Below are 11,383 nucleotides of genomic sequence, written 5' to 3'. Positions count from 1 at the left end.
CCTCACTTAACCTTATCCTAACCCCTGTGCCTAATTTAACCCTATCCCCTAACCTTTAATTTAACCCTAACCCTAATTTAACCCTAACCCCTTTACCTAATTTAACCCTAACCCCTAAATCTAATTTAACCTAACCCTAATTTAAACCTAACCCTCTAATCCAAACCCCAACACTCGAACCCCCAAACCCTACCCTTACCTAACCTCTAACCCTAACCATGACCCTAACCCTATAACCCTAACGTTAACCCTCTAGCCCTAAACCTAACCCAACCCTAACCTCTAACTTAAATTTAACCATTAACCCTATCTTAATCCTTACCCCTAACCTTAATGCCTAACCTTAACCCCTAACCCTAAACCTAACCTTAATTTAACCCTAACCCCTAACCCTGACTCCTAACCCATAACCCCGTTGCTATGATACTGGTAGTCAGAATTCCACATATGGAACTGGGCTCCAAATTGGCCTCTATAACTTCTAGCCTTGATGAGCTTCATTTGACTGGAGCCGAACGCTGTGGGTGATATCACACTCACTTAGTCCAGTTCTTTATAAAGTCTGTGGTTTAAAGATATACCCAGTTTTAATCAGAGCTGTTCTGCGTAATGTCACAGAGCACCTGAAATTGCAATGATCACAGGGGGCAGCACACACTCTTCACCCTGATCAAAAAGCTGCAAATGTACCAAATTTGTACAAAATAGACCAAAAATTACTTGGAACAGTAGATGCTGCTGAAAACACCATGTACACAGTATTGATTAAGTGTTTTGCTTTCACTTTAAAGTATAACCCTACACCGCAGCAGCAAAACCAAAAGCCTCCTCAGCTTCTCCTTCCTATTAATCTCTGTAATATAACTCCTTTTTCTTTTTCAGTCTGATTTGAGCAGAGAGTCAGGATCTCATCATTCACACACAATGTACATATCCTGATATCCTCTGGAACTTTTATTTCCTGTCTGTAAAAAGCTTCAAGCTCGATTTACGCCACATACCAGCAAATAAGAGAAACGCTGATGATTTATGAGACAATGGCTCACTGGTTTGGTTTTAAGAAACACAGACAGATACATACACAAGACTTCAGATTTAGAGCTCTGGTCCTACCCTCATCTATGGTCCTGGTTTAGACCTGGTTCAGTCCTGGTTTACATCTCTGTTCCTACCTTTACCTATGGTCCAGGTTTAGACCTGGTTTAGATCTCTGTTCCTACCCTCATCTGTGGTCCTGGTTTAGACTTGGTTTAGTCCTGGTTTATTCCTGGTTTAGATTTCTGTTCTCTATCCTCACCTACCGCAATGAGTAAAAGCCAAAAGTAAAATCTGTCAACTGGACAAAAAGTCATCGGAGTGAAAACGCTTGGCTGCTCATCCAAGCTGCTTCTTTAGTTCTGGTCAGATTGTTGGTGGACCCTGCTTTATGTGTATCTGAAGGGAGGAGTTAACTATACTGAAATTGGAAACAGCTATTGCTTACAGTTTCTGAATGTAGGCTAGGTCTATTGAGCTACACATTGCGCCTGAGTCATGCTTAGTCATATTCATTCAACTCTCAATGGGTACTTCAGAATCAGAATCAGAAGACTTTTATTGCCATCGTCTGTGAACAGAGTTCACAAACTAGGAACTTATTGCGTTAATAAAGTGCAACATAAAAACACAGTGAATAAATACAAATACAAATAAGTGCATGCACAAAGATAAAAAAGATATGCTTAAAAATTAAATTAAATACTTAAGAGATAGAAAATATATACAACATATATACAACAGCAGCTTCAGAACAACAGTGCAAACATAGCTTATTACACATTACACACCAATTGGCATCCTGGCTGTCTCTTCTGTTCTCTTTGTTTCCTTTGTTTGCTTTGGGTCTGAGGATGGAGTTATAGATGGGGGAAAGATGATGTCTAAGGCCCTCAGTCCTGTTCAATTAAGGATTGTCTTTCCTAACAAAAATTGCTTCTTTCTGCAGTCATGAGCTTTGGATAATGACCGAAAGGACAAGATGGTGGATACAAGCAGTCGAAATGAGTTTCCTCCTCCCCTTCCCCTCCCCTCCCCTCCCCCTCCCCTGGGACTATGTCTCCTGGCTGGCCTAAGAACGTCTTGGGGTTTCACCGAAGGAGCCAGAGGAAAGGTTTGGGGTGAGGGAGGTCTTGGCATCCCCGCTCAGACTACTGCCTCTGCAGCCTGGCTAAAGCAGAAGAAGATGGATTATGCCAAAGTGTTGGTCTTATCCAACCTTACAAGAGGTTGAGAGCTCTGGAACCATTCAAGACTCAACAAAGACATCATTCCAACAATCATCAACATAAAAAAAAAAGATTGCAAATGAAGATAAGATGAACGTCGGGGCTGTTGTACAGTTGAATGGAAAATGACACACTTCTATTGTTTTTAAGTGACCTGACCACTACACGAGGACAGGTCTCTTTTTCTATTGATGCCTCCCTGCAGTTGGAGGAACAGTGACAAGAGGGGGGGTCCCGGACTGCATCCATCGCACCCACCACACCCAATCCCCTCTTACCCCACACAAACAAGCATTGGCTACCCCTCTGGACGCTCTGATCACACAGCCAGATAGGCAGTCAGGGAGCAGTAACAGCAGTCCAAGGGGCCCTATTGATCACAGCATTGATCCCCTCTGCCTCTGCGATCGTCCAGGCAAGTGTGAGACTTTGTGTAGCTGTAGAGCCAGAGGAGAGGGGCTTCAGCCTCTCCTAAAGAAGAGCAGTTTTGATGCCACAATATTGAACAATTATCGACCGATCTCAAATCTGCCGTTTTTAGGCAAAGTGCTCGAAAAAGTTGTTTACCAACAACTTATTAACTTCCTCAAAATGAACAACTCCTTTGATGTCTTCCAGTCAGGTTTTAGACCCCACCACAGCACTGAGACTGCTCTTATCAAGGTGACAAATGACATCCGCCTGAACACTGATGCAGGCAAAGTCTCAGTCTTGATCCTGTTAGATCCCATGATCCACACTGTGGATCATGGGATCCTCTTACAGAGAGTAGGGGACTGGGTGGGCATCTCTGGTATTACACTAAACTGATTCAAGTCCTATTTAGAAACAGGGAGTACTTTGTTGAAATTGGAAAATGTATATCAGATAAAATGTCCCTGACCTGTGGGGTACCCCAGGGTTCAATCCTGGGACCCCTGCTGTTCAATCTCTACATGCTGCCATTAGGCCAGTTAATATGCAGCAATAATGTGTCTTACCACAACTATGCAGATGACACTCAGATCTATATCTCACTGGCAGCAGGTGAATATGGACCAGTGGATTCACTCTGCCACTGCATCGAGCAGATCAGTGTGTGGATGCAAAACAACTTTCTTCTGCTAAACTCAGACAAGACTGAAGTCATCATCTTTGGCCCACAGAAACATAGAGAAAGTGTCAGCAGTCACCTCCAGTCTCTCTCTCTAAAACCTTCAAATCAGGCTAGAAATCTAGGGGTAATAATGGACTCAGACTTGAACTTTAACAGCCACATCAAATCAATAAAATCTGCAGCTTTTTACCACCTAAAAAACATAGCAAAAATCAAAGATTTACTGTCAAAACCAGACTTAGAGAGACTTATCCATGCATTTGTCTCCAGTAGGTTAGACTACTGTAACGGCCTGCTCACTCGCCTCTCTAAACGAGCCTTAACACAGCTGCAGTACATCCAGAACGCTGCTGCTCGGGTCCTGACTAGAACCAGGAAGTACGAGCACATAAGTCCTGTGCTCAGGTCTTTGCACTGGCTTCCTGTAGCTCAAAGAATAGACTTTAAAGCAGCTCTGCTTGTGTATAAGTCTTTCCATGGCCTAGGTCCAAAGTATATCTCCGACATGTTAGTGCCATATGAACCATCTCGCAATTTGAGGACTTCAGGGACTGGCCTCCTGCTGGTGCCCAGAGTCAGGACTAAACATGGGGAATCAGCGTGTCAGTTTTATGCAGCTAAAACTTGGAACAGTCTTCCTGAAGATGTGAGACAGGCCTCTACTTTGACAATATTTAAATCCAGGCTCAAAACGGTTCTGTTTAGCTGTGCATACGACTGAAAGGTTTTTATTCTGCACTCTTCTCCTTTAATGGTAATTTTATGATGACAAAAGAAACATGGACTGATGGACTTTTATTAGACATAGTAAAGTGACAGGAAAGTATTTGAGAAGTGACAGGAAAGTTTTTTGTAAAGTAATGGGAAAGTTCTTAAACTGAGCAAGACAGTGTTTAAAGAGTGTGAGAGAGAGTTTTTAAAGGGTGCAAACGAGTGGGTGAGAGAGTTGCAGATTGGGTGATTATTTATGTTTTGATTTGTGTGATTTTAATGTCTTTCTTAATCTGTAAAGCACTTTGAATTACCTTGTGTACGAATTGTGCTATACAAATAAACTTGCCCTTGCCCTTGCCCTTCAGGTGTAGCAGCGCACCTGAAACAGGACTGGAGGAGGGTGTCGATAGCATTGGACCACCGAGTTAAAGGTAAAGAGAGAGGAAGGTAGGCTAAAGTCACTCCAAAGTTTGAGGTGTTCATTTCCAACTGTATTTTACAGTAGTTTTAAAGTAGTAGCATGAAGTCACACATGGTGACTCTTTTCTTTAAAGGTCATATATTACAAAAAACTGACTCTTGTGAGCTTTAAGCCATATTCTAATGCTGTTACCTCCTCAGAAACAAACCTGGAGTTATGTTTTGTTTCATTCACACATGTTTGAGTAACATTTTATTATTACTCTGTCGACATCTCCAAAGCTCAAAATGCACTGTTCCACTTTGTGATGTCATGAAGTGGTAGTTTTCAAGTTAACAGCTCCTTTTATCTTTAGTTCAGTAGAGATTGGCATTTCCAGGGCTGAAATCATCCAAATGATTCTAGTGAAGTTGTATGGAGTTTAAAAACACTGTGGAGCATTTCCAGTATTACTATATGACATCACAAGGTTTCTGTTTGAGAGAAGAACACAGCCTAAATATGCAGGGTTTGTGTGCCAAACATGTGTGAATGAAACATAGCACAACTCCAGGTTTCAAAATAGTGAAATATGAGGCTTTTAAAATCGCATTATGTAACTTTTCTGGTGAGGCTTCCACCACTAACTTTGTGTCAAATGCTTCACAGTAAAGCATTGCATGTATCTGCCTTGCATTGATTCATACTTTATAAAATGCATTAAAAAACATGCAACAGCTCTTACCTGTAACTTGACCTGCTGGCATCACCTGTTTGTCTCTATGAAAAACAAATCTGTAAATGGATATATTTAATGCCACACTGTGGAACATTCAATTTAACGCCATCTCATCCCTATGGAGACAAAAAGGTGGTGGGCCCTACAGCAGAAGATCAGTGCACATTGACATAAATACATAAATATTTTGTGTCTAAATAAAAAGTCCAAATAATCCTGTATTTCCAGTGATAAAAACTAAAACATGAACCCGTGGTTACAGTTTGACTTCAGAAGCACGTTTACCCGCGTAGTGCTACACACTTTTCACTTTAACAATACAATGTCGCCCCCAATTGACCACTAAGTGTATTACCACTGGACTGCTCTGTTCACTGCTTACTTGAACATTATGATGCCTCCGTTTGCACACAATATCTTTATTTTATTTTATTTTTTCTGTTTAAAGGTTTGATGTAATTGTTTAACTTATGTAAAGAAAGTTTTTTTTTTTTTTTTTTTTTTTTTTTTTTTTTTTTTTTTTTTTAGTATAAGCAAAACATTAACTGTTTAATCCAATCCATATTTCCTCAAAAAGTGTTATGTTTTCACTGAAGGTTCTTTGGACAAGATTAAAGTTGCACTGTGTAACTGCAGCATCTATCACCTGCTTAGTTATTTTCATGGAGATATTATTCCTTTTGCCTGGAATATTTCACGATATGGCATTAAACTTATCTCCATTGGGACAAGCACGCCAGGTCAGATCTGTGGAGAGGCGACCCCACCTACTCACAATAAGAATGCATGTTTTTTAAGTATTTTTTATAAATTACACCTGTATTTTTAATAATACAATGGAAGATTCCAGGCAAAGCAATGACATCTCCAAAATGACAAACATACCCTTACCACCAGAAAAGTTACGTAGTGTACTTTTAATATGCAAGCACAACAACAACATTTGTAAATATTTCTTTTAAAAATAAATGAACAATTGTACATAGACTTTATTTGTATTTTCAGTTATGTTGCTAATGCTAACTACTGCATTGTGTTTTGTCCCTGTTATTGTGTCACTGCATGTCCTGTCCAGTCTGATTTATGACCACACGGCAGCTCCTCATCAAAAGCTGGAAGATAAATGGCTGGCCTTTCACTCCTCCTCTTTGGCTAATGGCTCTCGTCTATAATTATCACTCAATAATGAGCTCTGAAGCAGGCCGCAGTGTGAACGTGTCTATGTGCTGGAGCTAATTTATAGGTTTACACATTACTGCAGTGGTAGTGGCTCTAATGCAGTGGACAATGGGAGTTTACTGTAAGAGTAAACCTGTCTGTCCTCCATTCAAATCTATGGGTTAGTTTAAAGGGCCCATATTACACTAATCTGATCTCTATTCTAATGTTGTCTCCTCATCACAAACAGACCTGGAGTTGTGTTTTTTTTCATTCACACATGTTTAACACACAAACTCTGCATATTTAGGCTAAGTTCTTCTCTCAAACAGAAAATACTCCCTTCCGTAGAGATAAGCAATTCCAGGGCTGAAATGATCCAAATGATTCTAGTGAACTAAAGGTAAATCGAGTTGTTAACATGAAAACTACTACTTCATGACATCACAAAGTGAAACAGAGCATTTTGAGCTTTGGAGATGTAGACAGACTAAAAATAAAGGGTTACTCAAACATGTGTAAAAGAAACAAAACACAACTCCAGGTATGTTTTTGAGGAGATAACAACTTTAGAACAGAGATCAGATCAGCATAATAACCTCAGTTGCCTCAGTTACTCAACCATTCAGTTACCAAGCTCCTGTGCTATGGAATCAACTCCCTGCTGATGTTAAACAGGCCCCCACAGTCTCTGTATTTAAGACCAGGCTTAAAACCTTCCTCTTCGGTATAGCTTGACCAGGTTACTTAGTGAGGGAGTTAGGGAGTGACATTAAAACCCGGGATAAGATAGGCTGCAGTAGGAGATAACTAGCTGGGGGAAATATGGCAACCTGAGCACTATCGACTGCTTTGTCCTATTTTCTCATCAGCAATGCTATTCACATGTTGTCCCCTGTCCCACTGATTTTTCCTGTTGTTTGATTTTCCTGTTTGTTTTTGTGTGTAGGCAGCACGGTGGCTGAGTGAAAACACTCATGCCTCACAGCAAAAAGGTTTGGTTCGATCCCCGGGTCGCCCAGGCCTTTCTGTGTGGAGTTTTGCATGTTTCTCCCCGTGTCTGGATGGGTTTCCTCCGGGTACTCCGGTTTCCCCCATCAACCAAAACATGAACGCCCTTCGAGACAACTGTTGTTATGATTTTGGGAGTTACAAAAATAAAGTGAATTGAATTGAATTGAACCTTAAATGTAGTCAGATATATATGTTAGATAGCAAATATTATATGCATCTGTACACAAGTACAAAAGCCTTTTCCATGACTTTGGGTTGCCAGATCCTACAACTAAAACCAGTACGATTTGTCCTGAGCTAATGACGTCAAAGGCTGGTTCAGTTGTGATTGTGTTGTAATGTTTCTTCACTGCAAGAACATAGTAAACAGTAGAAGGCACATGCACATTTTCAGTAAAAATCCTTTTCGTCTGGAGATTGTACAGAGAGACCACTTCAATACCATAATGCTGTTTTAGATTTAAAAAAAATTAGCAGTCAGTTAGTTCGTCCTTATCTCTGTCTCTGCATCTCCAGTGTCTAAAGTTCTGTGGTGTTTTCAGTAACTGTTCCAGCTCATACAGGCCAACAGGTAGTCCATCTGTTATTAATCTGTTTAATAATTACATAATGCTGCTTACTAATGGAGAGATAGGGATTTATTATGTATGAATAGAATACACTGTTAGCTTGTGTGTGGAGCTATCTGCAGATACAAGAGAAATGGACACGCAGCAATAACACTGATAAGATTCAGAAAGTATCTGTTTTCCCATAACAACATGTGTGTGAGAGTGCCGACCAAGCCTGTACAAAGAAGTGAGTGTGACATCACCCATTGCTGAGTCAAATGAAGCTCATTGAGGGTAGCAGTTACAGGGGCCAATATGCAGCCGAGTTCCATATTTGGAATTTCGAGCAAAAGTAGTATAGCAACCAAAGACCCAATCTGGAGTGAGGCTGTTGAAGGTAACGCCCGTTCCGTGGGTGCTTAGTAACACTGTCAATCAAGCCTGTTGCTAATTCTAGTGGGAGCAACCTAAGGGAAAGACAGCACCTGATTTGTCCACATCTTGATTTAAGGACACAATGGTGAAATTAAAACCCCAGGATCATGTAGAGCGGGTTAATATGAACACTTCAAGACCAAAATTATGAGTCTAACAGCAGTAGTTACAGAGAGAGGAGCCAGAGTTTTCTAATGTAAAGTGAATTGGAGTCAGAGTCAATGGAACCGGAATTGTGCCCATGAGCACTTCCTACTTAGATTAGGTTAGCTATGTCCATTTATAGGTACCAAACCATCTCAAATCTGCTGTTTTTAGGCAAATTACTTGAAAAAGTTGTTCACCAACAGCTGATTAACTTTCTCCAAATGAATAACTCCTTTGATGTTTTCCAGTCAGGTTTTAGACTCCACCACAGCACTCAGACTGCTCTTATTAAGGTGACAAATGACATCCGCCTGAACACTGAACACAGGCAAAGCCTCAGTCTTGATCCTGTTAGATCTGAGTGCTGCCTTTGGCACTGTCGATCATAGGATCCTCTTACAGACACTAGAGGACTGGGTGGGCATCTCTGGTACGACACTAAACTGGTTCAAGTCCTGTCTAGAAGACAAGGAGTACCCCATACCATAAAAGACCTGTGGGGTGCCCCAGGGGTCAATCTTGGGACCTCTACACGCTGCTGTTAGGCCAGATAATATGCAGCAATAATATGTCCGACTACAACTATGCAGATGACACTATGATCTATGTCTCACTGGCAGCAGATGAACATGGACCAGTGGATTCACTCTGCCACTGCATCCAACAGATTAGTGTGTGGATGCAAAACAACTTTCTCCAGCTAACCTCAGACAAGACTGAAGTAATCATCTTTGGCCCACAGAAACAAAGAGAAAGTGTTAGCAGTCACCTCCAGTCTCTCTCTCTAAAACCTTCAAATTAGGCTAGAAATCTAGGGGGAATAATGGACTCAGACTTGAACTTTAACAGCGACATCAAATCAATAGCATCTGCAGATTTTTACCATTTAAAAAACATCAAAAGAAGGTATACTTTCAAAACCAGACTTGGAGAGACTTATCCATGCATTTGTCTCCAATACATTACACTACTGTAATGGCCTGCTCACTCGCCTTTCCAAACAAGCTTTAAAACAGCTGCAATACATACAGAACGCTGCTGCTCAGGTCCTACACAGTTCACAAACTAGGAACTTACTTCGGTGATAAAGAGCAACATAAAACACACTGAATAAATGCAAATACAAATAAGGGCATGCACAAAGTTAAAAAAGATATGCTTAAAAAATCAAATAAAACACTATATACAACAGGATGTACGAGTACATAAGTCCTGTGCATGTGTGCATTTGTGTGCATGGTTGTGTGTGTGTTTGTGTGTGTGCATACGTGTGTGTCTGTGTGTGTGCATGTGTGTGCGTTTGTGTGTATGTATGCATGCGTGTATGTGTGTGTTTGTGTGTGTGCATGTGTTTGTGTCTGTGTGCATGTGTGTGCGTGTGCTTGTGTGTATGTATGCGTGTGTGTGCTTGGCTCTTTCCCAACATACACTATAAATAACTTTACTGCATTCATTAAAGAGTTTTATTAATCCACAGGTCACCAATAATAACAGTAGTCCTGCTCTGTCGTAACATTAAACTGTCCTTTTTTCTCTCATTCTGTCATTTCATATATTTGATGTCTTCTGTGTGTAAATAACATGTAGAAAGTAGTAAAAATAAAAAATAAAATAAAATAAAAAAAAACACGGAATGAGAGGGCATGACTAAACTTTTCCCTGGTCATGTATTTATTTAAATTATTTCTAGGTGCCATTCGAAACCCTCCCCTCATCCACAGAGCAGATTAAACAAGATCATACAAAAAGCATTAAGAATGTTGTTCCATATAGGCCCCCTTCGCCTTCACTCTGACAGGCAAATGAAATAAATAATTATATAAACAGCTGATTTCTGACTTGTTTTCCCATTCTAACAGTTGTTCACACTCATTACCATAGAGTCATGCTCATGGCTGATATAAAAGAAATAAAAAGTGGTGGCAGATTCTAAGAGCTGTGTTGTTGTATAAGATCCTCGTTTATGAGGGTTGTGTCGCCATGGCGCCATGCCAGTGTCTGCTCCTCCAATCGCAGCGTGTCTGGATGATTCACAAAGAACTGTGAGGGCAAAGTGCAGCTATGAAACTTTATGAATGAGCTCACAGCACCATTCACAATGACAGTGCAAACTCCCATATACGTTAAAGCAATACTGTGGAACTTTTCAGAGTCTGCACTACGCCTGCAGAACTCTGTGACAACAGAAAGCTTAAAAACATACTCCGAAACAGATATGTTTTATGTCATACGGTGGAACATTTTATCCAAAGCTGTTCAATTTCCATAGCAACAAGCATGACCATGACATACTGCAGGTCATGTTGACTCAGGTTTGTGGAGATGCTTGATTCTATATTTATTTGGAAATCTGGTCACTAAGATGTTAGTGGGATGCACTTGATATCAGAAAGGTTATGCAGCGGAACTTTAAATAAATTTTTGCTTCGACAACAGCTATATCAATGCTCTAAACTCATCACTGACCCCATCTGGGCCAACAGATCACTTCAAGATGTAACTTCACAAAATACTTCTCCAACCACCTGATCGTCTCCATGGAGATATTACTACAAATGCCGTCAGCCATCTCATGATATATTACTTTATTTTTTTCTTCTTTTTCGTAGTAAAACAGTAATTGAATAACCACAAGGTAGGTATGTTTATTGTGGAACTTTCCTGACAAAGCAATTGAAACTTTGCAGCTGAGGTCATGGGGGTGAGAAGCTCTGTTAGTTATATTTTATTTTTTTATTTTTTTTTTATTTTACAATTTGACCATAAAGAACTGACTTAGCTGTGAGGTGATTTGTGCTGTTAAACAAGTCCCTCTCAAATATCATTACAGTCACAAGCTAGCTAGCATTAGCCAACAGTTTTTCA

This window comes from Periophthalmus magnuspinnatus, chromosome 9 (genome assembly GCF_009829125.3).
Source record: "Periophthalmus magnuspinnatus isolate fPerMag1 chromosome 9, fPerMag1.2.pri, whole genome shotgun sequence".
Taxonomy (NCBI): domain Eukaryota; kingdom Metazoa; phylum Chordata; class Actinopteri; order Gobiiformes; family Gobiidae; genus Periophthalmus; species Periophthalmus magnuspinnatus.
Note: the sequence above shows the minus strand (reverse complement) of the source record.